Source organism: Diabrotica virgifera, chromosome 5, assembly GCF_917563875.1.
Source record: "Diabrotica virgifera virgifera chromosome 5, PGI_DIABVI_V3a".
Lineage (NCBI taxonomy): Eukaryota > Metazoa > Arthropoda > Insecta > Coleoptera > Chrysomelidae > Diabrotica > Diabrotica virgifera.
In genome coordinates this window covers 70,575,467-70,593,506 of record NC_065447.1, presented here as the reverse complement: position 1 = coordinate 70,593,506, position 18,040 = coordinate 70,575,467, and positions in this window count along the sequence as shown.

Below are 18,040 nucleotides of genomic sequence, written 5' to 3'. Positions count from 1 at the left end.
TCTTTTAATGAGCTTTCCGATGAACCAATAAAGTCTTTTGTGAATAATTAAAGTGAAAAGGACGATGTATTTAGGTTTAAAATGGAGAAAGTTGTTTACTACGGAAACTATAGAATCCACGGCGGGATGTAATTATCATTTTCGAGAAAAGTGGTTTTAAAAAAGAAAGTTTGGAATTTTAATATTTGTTTCTACCCGAGTGAATGTTGTAGAGTTTCCACGAAAGTAATTAAGGATGATCGGAATAATTTTGAATACGACTGTTTGTTTGTCGAATGGAAAAGTCAATGTTTCTGATTCATGGCAAGTTGGAAGGGGAAAGGTAGTTTGAATGATTGAGAGAGTTTGAAAAAGAGGTCATTATGTTTTTGGCATCGCTGAAGAGCAGTTCGACGTTTTCGTGGATAGATAGTTAGCAAGTACCAGTGGCTGTGTGATAGTGGAGAATAGTGTTGAAAAGTGGAACGAGAGACAGATCAAATTGAGACGAAATACCTCTTTGATTCTGTATTATTGTGAGAAGAAGAGCAGAGAATTTTTGAAGTTTTGTTTGAATCGAGTACGTGTCAAAAGAGGCCCGGCTTGTTGGAGAATTGGTGCTGGTATGCTGATAGTTTTGAAGCTGGAGAACGGAGAGGGCTTTGATGAGTAGCTTTTGACATAGTCAACGAGGGAGAGCTGTTTTTGGGTCACGAGAAGACATCAGAGTGAGTGAAGCAAAAGGTCAGTCAATTTATGTGAAAGAGATTTTTTTGTTCGGAAACTAAATTTTTGAGTAAAAAGCATATGAATTAAAATTCCAATATTTCTAAAAGTAATTAGGAAGTATAGCTAATCTTGCGAATACATAAATTTGTTTTGTTTAGTTTGTTGTACCAAAGTCATCGGGAACAAACCGATAATTTTTTTTTAACTATAATAAATTTAAGTGGTAAAAATTTCATTTGGACATCTGTGTCCACAGGTTTTTAGATTCGATAGATTTTAGAGTATTGATTTTGATAAATAAAAGACAATTCTGTATTTTTATTTTAATATTTTGCTTTATTTCTTTTCCCTATTTTATCCCGATTCGGATCAACTCAGAGATACTGAACCCACAAGAGAAGATAAGTATAACGTGAGATAATTTGGATTTTTTTTAATAGTATAAAAAGGCACCCCGAGATTTTTTATTCATTTTTTTATGTATGATTTGCGATAATAAAATAATTAATCAAATAAATAATAATTAATATAAAATTAATAAGAAGCAGATCATAACATTGTATATGCCAAAAGTCATAATTTAAAAATAAAAATCCACCTGTCTCAGGATTTCTCTCCAAATTCGCTCATTCTCGAGATAATGAATTTATTCCAACTCAAACGTCCTCACTGTATATTTATATACAAGAATAAAAAGCCGCTAAACGCCGTAAAAAGGAGTGGCGCATAAAATATTCCAGCTACAAAAGATCTGATATGAACGTTACGTGGCGCGAAAATGGATTTTCATTTGATGCAAAACAAAATTTTAGTTTTATTTTAAAATATTTTTTCATAATATTTGCTAAATTTGAAGTAAACGCGCCACAAAAGATTAACTTTGATACAGTTTGAATTTTGAAACTCTTTTGTGGCGCGTTTACTTCAAATTTAGCAAATATTATGGAAGAATATTTTAAAATAAAACTAAAATTTTGTTTTGCATCAAATGAAAATCCATTTTCGCGCCACGTAACATTAATATCAGATCTTTTGTAGCTGGAAAATTTTATGCGCCACTCCTTTTTACGGCGTTTAGCGGTTTTTTATTCTTGTATCAGGAGTTTTTCAAAGGTATTTATAAATTAAATGTACGAAGTTGAATGCAATGTTCCTCTATTACACGTCAAGCTTTATAAATTGTCACCTTTGTTGCATTATCTCTTCGAAATATTTTTTCGATTTTTTTCTATTCGAAATAGATTGAAAAAAAAATATATTGAGATGGCCGGTAAATGAAGTCGGATTGCCCGTTGCCAGATCAAATTTAGCGTCGTAACCACTACAACTACATAAACCATTTGGGAAATAATCATCAATTGGATTATACTTTTGTATCTTAATAACTTCTAAACGGCTTAACCGATTTTGATCAGTAAACGTGAGTTTGAAACGTATTAACCAGTAGTATCTGATGAATCTAAGGTCAAGTATGATAACTGAAGCTATTACAGGAATTATTGAGCTTTCGAAACCGTTTTCCCACAGGAAATAGATTTTATCATATTTTGAAGCCTATAACCTAAAAATTCAAATTTTCCCGGATATGAGGTATACATCGTTAGATTCGTCTTGAGTCCTTCTACAAACGCTAAGTTATTGGCGCAATTCGTACGTTAAAATGTTGAGTAATTGTTGAAAAACCAAAATTTTCAAAGTTTAGTTTTTCAGTTTTTCGGCGATACTGAGCCGTGTATATGTCTGATCCTGACGGCTTAGAAACCATTTGAAAGCTTAAGTCAACACTACTGATTTAATGTATTTGCGGTTCTCCTGCCCCTTCGTGATCCGAATATATATACCCCCAAAAAATATGCCGTTTTGTACCTCCCAAATCCTATAGCTGGCTTATGGGTGGTCAAAAGTAACAAACTACACCGGTTCTAAATCGGCCCTGACCCCCTCTTTAAACACAGTGAAAAATATCAAATCGGTTTAACTTTCAAACACACAAACATACATATCCACAAACATTTTCCCTTTTTTAAATAAAAATTGAGTCACATTTCTAAGCTCTATAACTTTTGAATGGTATAACCGATTTTCAAAATTAGACATGCGTTGGAAAGGTAATGATCAGTTCTATTAGAAGCCGCAAAGGTTGGACAAATTTTTAAACTTTTTGGGAGTTTTGGTGACGAGAACGAAAAAGAGGCCCTAAATAGGAAGGGCCGTAAAATCTACACCCTTGGACCAAAATGGATGATTGACATATAAATGGGTGAGTCTTTTCTGAACTTTAAGATGGGAGTTGGCCCAATTTTCAATTCAGTCGCATGTGTATATATTGTGTCGCCTGTAGGGTGGTGTGGGTGTGCGCCACTGGCGAGAACTGCCGTTCTCTGGTAATGTTCAAAATTAGACATGAGTTGGAAAGGTAATGATCAGTACTGTTAGAAGCCGCAAAAGTCGGACTTAAATTTTCGAAGTTTTTGGGAGTTTTGGGGACCAGAACGAAAAACAGACCCTAAATAGGAAGGGCCGTAAAATCTACACCCTTGGACCAAAATGGATGGTTGACATATGAATGGGTGAGTCTTTTTCTGAACTTGAAGGTGGAAGTTGGCAAAATTTTCAATTCAGTCAGATTTAGAAAATTGAAAATTTCGTATATATATAATAGTGTCGCGTGTAGGGGGGTGTATTTCTGCGCCACTGGCGAGAACTGCCGTTATCTGGTAATCTTTCCGATATAAAACTAACAGCTTCGATAACTAATAAATCGAAAACTATTAATTTTATCAAAAAAATGTATAATGAACATTTTTTGCTTATAATTAATATTTTTACCAGCATTTGCGGTCAAAATATAAAAAAAAATTCCACCCTCGAGATGAGGTGGCAACCACCCCATGGTAAAAGCGTCTTTCGGCATCATATAGATTTTGATCCTTGGACTATCCACTACTTATTGTCAAATTTTTAAGCAAATCAATCCATTCTGTAAAAATTGCGAAGTGAAAAATTTCAGTTCCTGGACTAATTATACATTTGGAGCTCTATAACTTCTGAACGGCTTACCTGATGTTGATCACTAAAGATGAATTTGAAACGTATTGACAAGTAGTATCTGATGCATTCAAGATCGAGTATGATAACTGAACGTATTACAGGAATTATTGAGCTTGAAAAACCGTTTTTTCCCATAAGAAATAGATTTGATCATACTTATGAAGCCTATAACTTAAAAATTTGAACTTTCCCAGATATAAGGTATAAACCGTTAGACGCGTCCTGAGTCCTTCTACAAACGCTCAGTTATTGGCGAAATTCGTAGGTTGAAATTTTGAGTAATTGTCGAAAAACCAAAATTTTCAAAGCTTAACTTTTCAGTTTTTTGGCTATGGTGAGCACTGCGTATGGCTCAGCTTGATCGCTTAGGCGCCATTTGAAAGCCTAACTCAACCCTATTAATTTGGTGTATTTGCGGTTTTCCCGTCTTTCCTTGAACCTAAGATATATACGCCCAAAAAATATGCTATTTTGTATTTACCTAGTCCTCTAGTATAACTTACGGGTAGTCAGAAGTCAAAAATTAGACCGGTTCTGAATCGGCCCTTACACCCTCTTGAAACACAGAAAAAAAATTCAGATCGGTTTAACTTTTCCACACACATACATAAAAACATACATACACATCCACAAACATTTTCCATTTTTTAAATAAAAATTGAGTCATATTTCTGAGCTCGATAACTTTTGAATGGTATAACCGATTTTCAAAATTAAACATGCGTTGGAAAGGTAATGATCTATGCTATCAGAAGCCGCAAAGGTCGGGCTTAAATTTTTGAAATTTTTGGGAGTTTTGGAGACGAGAACGAAAAACAGGCTTTAAATGGGAAGGGCCGTAAAATCCACACCCTTGGACCAAAATGGAGAAGTAACATACGGATTGACGAGTCTTTTCCTAAACTTTAAGATGGGATTTGGCCCAATTTTGAATTCCGTCAGGTTTAGAAAATCGAAGATTTCGTGTACATATAGTGTCGCTTGTAATGGTGTTGTGCGCCACTGGTGAGAACTGCTGTTCTCTGTGGATAAAGAAATAGAGAACCTGGACCTAGAATAGGAGACCATTGGAAGCAATGAATATGTCTATGTATATCTGGGAATAAGACTAACAAGTACAGGACGAAACAGAGAAAATATTAACGTTCCGTTACTAACATTGGGTCTGTCAGACCGACCGTTAGAATTTTTACGATTATATCCAAATCGTTCGTTATAAATCTTCGCCGCCATCAGTAGCTGCTTGATTTAAATTTAGTGTTGAAGTTTGAGCCTTCAGTGTCAACTAATTATGCAATTATCGGCAAATCTTGTCTCAGAGACCCATGTTGGACCCATGATCTACTCGATGAAAAAACTATTTAGATTAACTAAAGACCGTGCAAACAAGTGCTGATTATTTAGTAACGCAATTGCCAGGAGTAAAAAGTGAACCTAGGGTACAAGAAAACAGCAATGGAAATATTGAGGTTGTTTTTGACAAATCAGATGTTATGTGATTGTTTTATTTTCTTTGGTACTTTACTAATGTTAAAGAGGTATAATAATTTAAAAATAGGTATCATTTAGGTTTAGTTTTATTCCTTCAGGGAGTAAACACAATCATACGCTTGAAAGTGTGTCAATGGAAACATTTTTTTATGTCGGTCTCTGAGACCCGATGTTAGCTTTAATGTTCAGAAAACCTATGTTAGTTGCGGAAGGTTAAAAAAAGATAGTAAAGGTAAGACAGGTGATAGGAGCCCTGAAGTCGGTACTGTGGCAAAAAAATATAAAAACAGAAAGTAAAAAACGAATTTTAAAAACAATATTAAAACCAGTATTAACCTATTGTGCTAAAGTCTGATAATTAACCAAAAAGTACAATGCTAAATTACTAGCCACTGAGACGGGAATTTCTGGAGAAGATCAGCAAGAAGATCTGGACTAGAACACATAAGATACAACGACATTAGACAATAGAATATTAAGTGGGAATAAAAAGAACAACCACATATGACATCCAAAGACAACAGCTAGTACTGTATGGAGAAGTAAGACGAATGAAGGAAAAAAGAATTCCAAAAAAAGATTGTTATAATGGACCTCCATGGAAAAGCAAAAATTAGGAAGACCAGAAACCACATGGATAAAGGGCATCGCCAAGATGTTCTTCTTCTTCTTCTTCTTCAGGTGCCATCTCCGCTATGGAGGTTGGCAATCATCATAGCTATTTTAATTTTTGAGGCAGTAGCTCTAAATAGTTGTTTTGAGCTACATCCAAACCATTCTCTCAGGTTCTTCAGCCATGAAGTTCGTCTTCTTCCGATGCTTCGTTTGCCATCTACCTTTCCTTGCATTATAAGTCGTAGGATGCCATACTTCTCGCCCCGCATCACATGTCCGGGATACCGTAGCTTTCTTTCTTTAATTGTAAGTTCAACTTTCTTCTCTTTACCTATTCTTCTCAGTATTTCATTGTTCGTAACTCTATCTACCCAGGAAACTCTCATAATTCTTCTATAGGTCCACATTCCAAATGCGTTAAGTCGTCTCATTTTCTCTATATTTAACGTCCATGATTCCATTCCATAATATAGTACACTGTAGACGTAACATTTTGTTAGGCGTACTTTAAGAGATAATGTTAAATCTTTGCTACATAGGACCTTTCATAAAATTAGAACGTGCTTTTTCGATTCTGACTTTTATTTCTGCAGTGTAGTCATTGTTTTCTGTTATAAGTGTTCCTAGGTAAGTGTATTTTTTTACTCTTTCGATCTGCTGGCCCTCTACTATCAAGATTTCGTTAGTATTATGGTTGTTTTTACTAATTTTCATAAACTTCGTCTTTTTGATATTAAGAGAGTGTCCTTACTCCCTACTACACCTTACTATTTTACTCATGAGTCTTTGCAGGTCTTGTAAACTATCCGCTATTCTTACTGTATCATCTGTATATCTGATGTTGTTAATTAAGACTCCATTTACTCTTATGCCGACTGTTTCATCTTCCAGAGCTTCTCGCATTACCTCTTCAGAATAAGCGTTAAATAATAGAGGTGATAGTATGCAGCCTTGCCTGACTCCTCTTTTTATTTCCATTTCTTTAGATGTTTCCTATTCAATTCTTACTATTGCTCGCTGATTGTAATAGAGGTGTGTTATTAGTCTTAAATCTCTTTCATCTAGGTTTTTATTTTCAGGATTTTCATGAGTCGATCATGTTTTACTTTATCAAACGCTTTATTGTAGTCTATAGAACAGACATAAAGAGGATGGTTAACATCCAAACATCTCTGTGTGAGCACGTTGAATGAGAATAATGCCTCTCTGGTACCCATACCATTGCGGAACCCATATTGAGTGTCACTAATATCCAGCTCCAGTTTAAAGTGTATTCTGGCGTGGAAAATTTTCAATAGAATTTTCAAGGTATGTGAGATTAAGATGTTGTCGGAAAGAAATTTAAGAGAATAAAGCTCTCATAATAGAAAGGAGTGGTAATTAGGAACGGAAAGGCGTATAACGCTATAACACCGGTTTATTATAATATGTATCCGGTACGTACTGTACACTGTACGTGGCTCGACGGAACCTGTCGCTATATGCAGAAAATGTTTCCATGCCAATATAATCAATGTAATTGTCGACTATATTTATAATCAATCAAACATATCCAAAATGTCGGCCAAAATTATAAGAGAGAGACATACTACTGAAAAACCGACGTAACTGAAATTGATGCCTTGCTTGGTACACTTATTTTTGCTGGGATAAAGAAGTCAAATAAATTTAATGCGAAAGAACTTTTTCCTACCAACGCGATCATCCCTAAAAGTTTTAGTGTAATTTTTCCTTCAGCGGTTTCAATTTTTATTGGTTCATATTTGATTCGATGATCTGCCTACCACAGCAGATAGGAAGCTTCTTGATCAACTCGCTCCTATAAGAGGACCTTTTTAGTTATTTGTGAAATCTGTGAGTCAAATTTTTCTTTGTCAAAATACTTAATTATAGATGAAATGCTACCCGGCTTCAGCGGCAAATGTCCGTTCCGCCAAATTATTCCCTCAAATCCATCGAAGTACGGAACTAAAATTTTTAATCTGGCTGATACAAAAGTTTTTTATACAGCCAAGTCGGAGGTTTATGTGGAGTACAGCTAGAAGGACCTGTTGTCAAGAGTAACTCCCCAGCAGACGTAGTAACTCAGATGGTTGAACCTATTAGGCGAAGCAAACGCAATTGTCTATGGATACATGGTTTACTAGTATTCTCTTCTGGAAAACCTTCTAGAATGGATATGGGCTAACGATAATAGGAACTATACGCATTAATATAAGGAAACTACCTCCACAGTTAGTAACAGGCACGAGTCTGGTGTCTTGAAACATATTTGCCTTCCACAAAACTTCACTTTAACCTTCCATGTTCCAAAAATGAAGGTAAATCCATGACAACGGTGCCGTTGACGAAGAAAGTGAAAAACCGATAGTCCTATAAATCTACAACAAAACCAAAATAGGGGTCGATGGTTGAACAGATGTCAGAGAATTATAATGTCTCCAGAAAGGTGGTCAATTTTACTTTTTTACACTATAATAAATGTAAGTATCAGGAATTAATAGCTACGTTATTTATATTTTCAACACCGAAGAAGATAATCTCGTACCTTGGAGAAATTTTCTATACACACATTCAATTGACACATTCACATATTCTCAGAAGATCAGCTGATATTTTTACTTGTCAAAGAAAAAATGCGTGAATTACCCCCACAATTTTTTTGATAATATTCATTTTGAGACGATTAGCACTACTGATTTAGAAAAAGCTTTTTATAAATTGAAACCGAAAAGGTCTTCTGGCCCTGACAATATTCCTTGTTATATTTTTAAAGGATTCAGGGATTGTTTGATGTACCCATTGATGGTAATATTTAATAAATCATTAAGCTCCGGTGTTTATCCCAACCAATTTAACAAACCATGATTGCGCCAATATGTAAAAATGGTGATAAAAATTATGTCAAAAATTATAGACCAATTGCGGTCCTAAATTGTATAGCTAAAATTTTTGGATTCATTTTACATGATAAGTTGTACAACAGTTTTAAACATTTGATCTCAGCTGCACAACACGGCTTCTGTAAAAGGAGATCAGTTGAAACAAATCTCTTGACATTCGTTAATAAAGTAAGGGAGAATATAGACAATAAAATACAGGTAGATTGTATATATACAGACAAAGCAAAAGCTTTTGATAAAGTAAGTCACGACAGTTTATTATGTAAATTAAAGTACAATGGAACTAGCGAATATTTATTAAATTTTTTTATCTCGTACCTAAGATTACGAACTCAGGTAGTATCATATAAAAGTGAATTGTCACACATATTTTTAAGTGGATCAGGAGTTCCTCAGGGATCTAATTTGGGACCACTCCTTTTTTCAATATTTATAAACGATTTACCTTCACAAGTAACATCCGATTGCTTGTTATACGCAGACGACTTCAAACTATTTCGTAAAATTTAAAACATAAATGATTACTTAGAGCTTCAAAATTATATAGATAATATTTGTGAGTGGTCCTTACGGAATAAGTTTTTATTTAACTTATCAAAATGTAAAGTATTAACATTTAACAGAAATAAAAACCCTTATCATTATATATATTTTATGCAAAATTCACAGTTAGAAAGAGTGACTTACGTATGTGACCCCGGCATTTGTTTTCAAAATGATTTTAAATTTAATCAGCACATAAATAATATTGCTAAAAAATCGCACCAGTTACTAGGTTTTTTAAAGAGGACAACATATGCATTTACAAACACTGAAATAATACAATATTTATATTTTTCTCTAGTGCGTAGTAAACGTGAATTTGCTAATGTAATATGGAATCCTACACAGCTAAATTTAAACCGTTCTATAGAAGTAGTCCAAAACATTTTTTTTTAAATATTTGTACTTTAAAAAACATAGAACCAATCCCGAATATGCTTCATATGATCATATCAGAAAAGAATTTGGTATAATAAAACTTGAGTAGAGAAGAACAGTTTTTGCCATTACGTTTCTTTTCAAAATATTAAATTATTTAATCGATAGCACCTATCTTACGTCTCAAATAAACCTTTATGTAAAACCACGTAGTATACGCCCTCGTCAACAGACTTTTTTGGTAAATGATGATAGACCGATAACTCGACTATGTCATATACACAATGACTACTTTTTTCTGTAAATATATTTGACACAAATCTACCAAAATTTAAGCGTGAAATCAAAGGGATATAAATCAAAGGGATTAAATGTTGTCACATTAGTACCTCACTCTTAATATTATCACATACTTATGTTAAATATTTTATTTTAAGTTTGTGTTAACATCTATATATACTTTCAAAAACAAAACATCAAAAACCAACCAAATATGTAGGTAAATACTTGCTGTCTTGGTGTGCTCCCTATGCACGAATAGGTATACGCAGGTTATTTCTGTTCTTGATATAAATGCACTCTTTTTTTCTTTTTTTTATTATTAAACGTTTTTTTGTATTTTTTCATATGTATACGTTTACGTTTACACCTTATAATTTTTTTAATATTTAAGTTCTTTACGTTTTTTCCTTTTTTTTTGTTATTTGATTTCAATATAATCGTTGTAATAATGTTAGTCCTGTCGCCAGGGGGGGTACAACGGCCTCCTTAATTCAGATGGACTTACCCAAGTTTTTTTTTTATATATTTTGACCCGTAGAATACGAATTTTTTGGGTAACAGTCGATCCGGATGTCGATAAGATTGTTATAGACAAAGAACTTGAGGAATTACATAACCGCGATTTCTCGCAAAACAAAACATCTTTTTATATTTTTTGGGTCATTTTAAGCAAAAAATATTCCTACAAGTTTTTTCGTAGAATGCATAGTTTTCGAGATAACCGCGGTTGAACTTTCAAAAAATCGAAAAATTGCAATTTTTGAACCCAAATAACTTTTGATTAAAAAATAAAGTAGCAATTCTGCTTACTGCATTTGAAAGTTTAAGTCAAATTATATCGGTTTTGATTATTTGCATTGCTAAAAATTAATTTTTTTATTGCTAAACAAAGCTATAAAGACATAGTGTTTCCCGTACCTAATACATGCATTTTAACGCATGCTACTTAGAAATTGCCTCGCTTGCACTTGTAGCTACTCTACCTACTCGTTCAATTTTAAATGAGAAATCATTGAAAACATCACTCACGCACTAGGTGTTTATAGCTTTATTTTAACAAAAAAATAATAAATTTTTAGCAATGGAAATAATCAAAACCGATATAATGTGACTTAAACTTTCAAATGCGGTAAGCAGAATGGCTACTTTATTCTTTAATCAAAAGTTATTCGGGTTCAAAAATTGCAATTTTTCGATTTTTTGAAAGTTCAACCGCGGTTATCTCGAAAACTACGCATCCTACGAAAAAATTTTTTAGAGCATTTTTTGCCCAGAATGACCTAAAAAATACAAAAAGATGTTTTGTTTTGCGAGAAATCACTGTTATGTAATTCCTCAAGTTCTTTGTCTATAACAATCTTATCGACATCCGGATCAACTGTTACCCAAAAAATTCGTATTCTGTGGGTCAAAATATATAAAAAAAACTTGGGTAAGTCCATCTAAATTAAGGAGGCCGTTGTACCCCCCCTGGCGACTGGACTATGTATAGAAACATGTAATTAGGCTTTGCCTGTTTGTTTCTTAAATAAATAAATAATGACGAAAAAACTGAGATTACTAACTGGTGCCTCAGAGCCCAATTTACAACATAAACAAGAGAAAACAGGAACAAAAGAGTTGTTCTAAGTGAAAAATAAAATTGATTTGCCTTCGCATTGCAACTGAATAAAAATAATATACGCTTTTATTTTATATTAGTATTACTCCTATAGAGTAAATAGGTCTATTTTTCGTTGGAATTTTACAAACCTGCAGACGGGGATTGTGAACTGCAACTTTTTAGAATTCCCTCGTCTTCACTGCAGCATCTATCTGGCTTGCAAATTTTAGAAGCCATTGAGGTGTTACCAGGGAAATGGACCAATAAGTTTTCAATTTAAAAATATTTTAGTAATATTTTTAATATTTTTCAATAATATTAATGTTGCTATTAGGTAAAAAAGATCAAGGCAGGTTTTGTTTATATTTGATTCAGAGTTGGACCACCATCTCCATATAGCTATTTCAGCATCCTTATGCATCATCAGTGAAGTTTATACCCTCAAAAGGTGGGTTCATTGCATTACGAGAAGTTGCTATTAGGACTGAAAACTTTACCTTCCAGAAATTAACCCTCGTAAGGCGGTGCTTAGATTCTTACGTAAACGACGGTGCGTGTTGCATTTGCACCCCATCCGTATATCCATTGTTTTTCATATGTGAACGTCGGGTAAATTGATTTGAAAGATAAATAGGACTTGCCTATTAAACTATGAAACATAATTTTACAAACAAAGTACTCATTTCTTCTTAAAAAAAATATTATCGTTGCATTACAAACACATGAAATTTTCACAGAGTGAGCAACACAAAGTTTTTACACACAATACAGTTATGTCGGGACTTTCTGTCTTTTTCTGTGACATAAGTAACACCGACCTTTTCCCGTAGCTCTGTTAGCTCCAGGTGGAGAATCAGAAATGTCCAATTCAGGATATGAAATTTTCATTATATGCAGCCTACAGTCATTTTTCCAAAAAAACACTTAAACTCAAAGAGTTTTAAATGCTGTAATGGGTGGAGTGCGTTTAGAATTGAATTTAATGCGAATAAAAAAATGGACAAAAATAAAAAAAATGTTAAAAACGATAAGTGAGGAAAACGAGGTCTGAGGTGCAGCTGCACCCCGCACCGCCTTACGAAGGGTAAAGTACTTAAAATTCTCTAAAAATATCACTATTTACTTTTTTTAGACGAACCGTTCGGTCTAAAGTGCAAGTTGAAAATTGCCAATTTTTAACGGTCTCTGCAAACCCCACTTTTTACATTCCAAAACTTTATTTTGCAGTCGAATGCCGTCATTTAATAAATTTACATGTTTCATCCTCTAGAGGATGCTGACATTCTAATTATTAGGGTATAGGACGTTTCATCGCCGCCAGTTCATCGCCGCCGTTTCGATGCCGCCAGTTCATCGCCGGCCGATTCATCGCCGGCCGTTTCGATGCCGCCGGTTCATCGCCAGTCAGTTAATCGCTAACTGATATATTTCCGAATTTTCGACGAATTTTCGACAGTTACATTTATTATTTATTTTTAGTATTAATTAGGAATTCAAGGAAATGCGAGATCTGACCATTCCTGTTGCCATACTTAATATTTTAATAGACTTTTAAACTTTTATAATATAAAATATAATTTAACACTACAAATTTAGTAATGTTTAGTATCAAATTTAGAGGAAGTAGAAATAGAACAGTAAATTAATATAATAATATTTTTTATCTATTTATTTGTCATAAGTTTTGAACTGAATTTAACGTCGTGTTGTGTCATCTCCCATAATACAAGATCAACTGACTAACTGGCGATGAAACGGCTGGCGATGAAACGGCCGGCGATGAAATGGACTGGCGATGAACCGGCGGCATCGAAACGGCGGCGATGAACCGGCGGCGATGAAACGTCCCATTCCGTAATTATTACAACAGCTCTTGAGATGGTACCGCCAAGTGGACATGTGACAGTGGTGGGGGAAGATATCGACCTTCTGTTCATTTTGATTGGCCTGTGTAGTCCTAACAAAAAAAATATATATATTTTTTTCTGAAACCAGCAAAAGCAAAGGTTTCACAAAGCTTCTACAACCCTCATCTGGCTGCTGAAAAAATCCAAATGGACCACATCTTATTCCTACAATATAATATCGCATGTCATGCGATAAGTGGTTGTGATACTACTTTCGCATTGTTTAATCAGGGGAAACTGAATTTCCTTAAAGTCATGCAGAAGAACATAGACTTGAAACTATACGTGGAGGCTTTTAAAGACCCTAGTATACATCAGGATGCGGTTGCTACAGCAGGAAACATGTTTCTTGCATGGAATAGCTCTATATGGAAGAAAAAAGAAACCAGTCTGAACGATTTGAGATACAGGCAATACGTATCTTCACCATACAAAAATAAGACCAATATTGACACATTATCCCCTGCCGAATCTGCTGCACGAGAACATAGAGCTTACTATCAGCTGAAGCAACGGTTATCTTTATAACAAGCCACAATTGAAGAGCAACAAAAAGATCCAAGTGAGTGGGGTAGGAAAAAAACTACTAGTGGTCTCGTGTCATTGCCAACCACTTTGGACCCTGCACCAAACTCAATACTACGGTATATTTCTTGTAAATATAAAAAGGGCTGCCAACGAAATTGTGGATGCAGGAAGGCAGGCCTCCATTTTTCCCCAATTTACACATCATGCGAAGTACTGTGTGACAACATTGAGCTCCCGGAAAATGGCTTCAATATAGACGTAGAAGAGACTGAAGAAAGAGACTGTAAGACAGACTGTGTAGAAGAGACTGACATTCTGAAAGAATGTAGAATCTCATAATCTCATAATCTACCCCAAAACTTTCCCACTAGGGGGCTCGTAGAGTACAAATTGACTGAATTGATAAGACGTTTCATGTACCTGTTACTGTGTATAATAAATATTAAAATAGTTATTTATGTACCAAGTCATTAACCCGGAATTACACGCGCTATGAGGGAATCCCTCACCATATTTGTTTATAACCAATGAAATTGTGTAAACTAATACGATAACCTTAAGCACCCAGGAATGCCTTTAGCATGGTTCATGAGAGGGTATGAAAAAGTTATAGAATATTTCAGGTGGTCAGTGTGCTGTGTGATAGTTGAAAGAAGAGACATCCCTCTTCAAGTGAGGGAATTCCTCACTGCGCGTGCAATCATGGTGAAATCACGTTTCTGTTATCTCAAAGAAAGCTGTAGGTTTTTATTTAATATTTAGGTAGGTTTAATTAAAATATTATCGTTTGGATTAGGATAGGAACAGTGGCACACCGAGCGGGGGGTTTGGGGGTTAAAATCCCACCCACAGCATATAGAAATATATATAAAAGAAAGTAGGACAATGTAACTTGTCTTTCACAAATAATACAAAAAACTTTCGGTGCCCAAGCTAACCCCCCTCCCCCCCAGAGGAAAAATTTAGGTGCGCCACTGGTTAAGAACCCATTTTTAAATTTACCTATTCTAATTGGGAAATAAGCCACAATTTAACTTGAAAAATTGATTTTATTGACGTTTCGAATTCCACCTCGGACGTCGTTATCAAAATATAAAATAATAATAGTTAATTACATAAATGCCACAAAGAAATAGCTTCAGAGTAGTTGTTAATTTTAATTTGTATTTTTAGGAAAATGAATTCGCGTAAAGAACGTTAATTTCTTCAGTGGCTTGCTGAAATTGAAAATTAAGAAAACTTGCTTTTGATCTATGTATATTATTTTTACTTTTGTTTTGTTAAACTAATACAAAAAATTGGTTTACGACACTTTCTATAATATGTGAGTACAACCCATTTTATATTTATACATGTTGACATTCATTCTTCCTCGAAATAAGTCGAACTTATGTAGGTGAGGGCGATGCTCATACGCGTGCAACCACGTCACAATAGAAGACGCGTGTAACGGCGGGTTAAAGTGATTCTTTATCGAATGAGTCTGAGTTCGATAAAGAGTCTTTACTGGGCGTAATGACGTAATCGATATTTTTTTTAAATGAGAATAGGGGTCGAGTGCTAGCTCATTTGAAAGGTTATTCACTTCTTTATTGAGTAATATAAACATTAACATAATTATTCGTACATTGTGTCCAAAAAAATTAGCATTGCTTTTCGCTTAAATTAATTGTTCAAACTTCCACAAAGCAGGTGCCTAGCGGGAGCTGGCTTGAACATTGAATTTAAGCAAAAAGAAATGTTTATTTTTCAAATAAACATTTTTTTCTGTTTTCTGATAACAGTAGAGAGTATTTTGTATTAACTAAATTGCACACATTCTTCTTTTTTGTCAATTAATTTAATTTAAAAAATTGTTTTTGGATACCCTGTATAAATAATTACGTTAATCAAAAATGAATAACCATTTTCAATTTCGCTGCAAAACGAAAACGCAGCCGAGCAATATTCTAGTCCAATCAGAGAGTGCTGCAAGCACCTCTACCGGTTTCGAAACTTATTAGTCTCTCATCAGGAGGCACATATGCTGCTCTCCCTGATCCAACCAAAACAAACCCCAGCGTGCAGTCCCGGATTGCAACGAACGAAATGGCATAGATGCCCTAGCAGCAACTGCTAGCATAAAGACTAAGTTTTCACTCTAATGGCATATAAAACAACATAATGCTATTCTACATCCCACCAGAATGAAAACAATAGGAACCTTTTCTGGTTACACCTCCGAGGCTTCTACAATTTGCAAGCCATACGGATGCTGAGACTAAGGAAGATGAGGGAATTCTACAATTTACAATTCACGTCCCATCTGCTCAGCGCGGTAAAGTTCCAACGAGAAAGGTTCCAACGAGAAAATGGTTATTCATTTTTTATTTACATTTACTCTGTGTGGAGTATGAAGGGAACCTTTCTCGTTGGAACTTTACCGCGCTGAGCAGATGGGACGTGAATTGTAAATTGTAGAATTCCCTCATCTTCATTAGTCTCAGCATCCGTATGGCTTGCAAATTGTAGAAGCCTCGGAGGTGTAACCAGAAAAGGTTCCTATTGTTTTCATTCTGGTGGGATGTAGAATAGCATTATGTTGTTTTATATGCCATTAGAGTGAAAACTTAGTCTTTAATTATGTTAATGTTTACATTACTGAATAGAGAATTGAATAGCCTTTCAAATGAGCTAGCTCACGACCCCTATTCTCATTTAAAAAAAATATCGATTACGTCATCACACCCAGATAGATGACGTCACACGTGTGATATATATGTATGCTAAAATATCATAATCTAAAAATAAAAATCGATTTATTTGGGATTTTTCCCTAATGTTGCTGTTTAAGAAATAACGAATTTATTCCTTTCATTTGCACCATACACTATAATAGGCTATTGACTATGTTCAAAATAAGAGAGCTAAAAGAAACTACAACGTTATCGGGATTTTATTGTCTCATATGGCCAATGAACCTCTAAATTAGAAAAAACCGCGGAGTGCTACCATTTAAATGGGTTCGTTTTTGAGAAAGGGGTGAATTAGTCCCTAGGCACAGGGTGAATTAGGGTGAGTTCTATGCACTTTTAGTACAAACACGTCTACAGAAAAATTGTTCCAGGTTAAATTTACAATCGAGATATCATATTTTAACGTCAAAACTTTTTTTTACAAAAATATATTCAAATTAAATGCAAGAAAAAAACACGAAAGAGAGCAATTTTGTTTTTGCCCCATAACTTTTTTCCACAGGGACATAGGTATAGGCGTTGCTTTAGCTAAAAATAACTTCCATTCTTCATCTTTAAAATTAAGTTTAGTAAAGTTCTCTGAGATTTATAGTTTCCGAAACAGGATTTTTCAAAGGTCGCCACTCACAACATTTTTGGGCAATTTTCCCCAATATTTCGCAAAAAATTTAACGTTCTCTAAATATTTCCTTTCAATACTGCAGCAAGTTTAGTGATATGGAAGAGGTTTGATTCTGTTTTTCTATGCCCAGTATCAACTTCGCAAATTGAATTGGAAATTTCCTTTAATATTTTGTATGGTCCAATCCTTAATTCGTCTAACTTTTTTCTATTTAGGCGGTTACCGTTCTCTACATATACTAAATCCCAAATGTTCAAATCAGTTTTCTTCCTATGGAGATCGAATTGGTTTTTATTAAGATCATGTGATTTTTTTGCATTTTTCAAGGAAACTGTTCTATCTATTTCGAGATCTGCATAATGTGTGACTTTAGATTTTAGTTTATTTGGTAGGATGCTTACATTTTCTCCTTCTAGTAAATATTTTGGTGAAAATTTTGTGATGGTATGTTCAGTTTCATTATATATTTCTACGCAGTTTTGAGCAATTTTTGTCCATGCTGTTTTCATGTCACCTTCATTTATTTTGCATCTGATTTTATTAGCCAATGTTTGGTTTAATTTTTCAGCGATACCATTTGAAAATGGTGCATCAACGGCAGTAAAACATTTTTGATGTTATCCTTTTGATGTTATTGACCTGTAGGAAATCTTTGAATCCTTTGGGTTGATGCC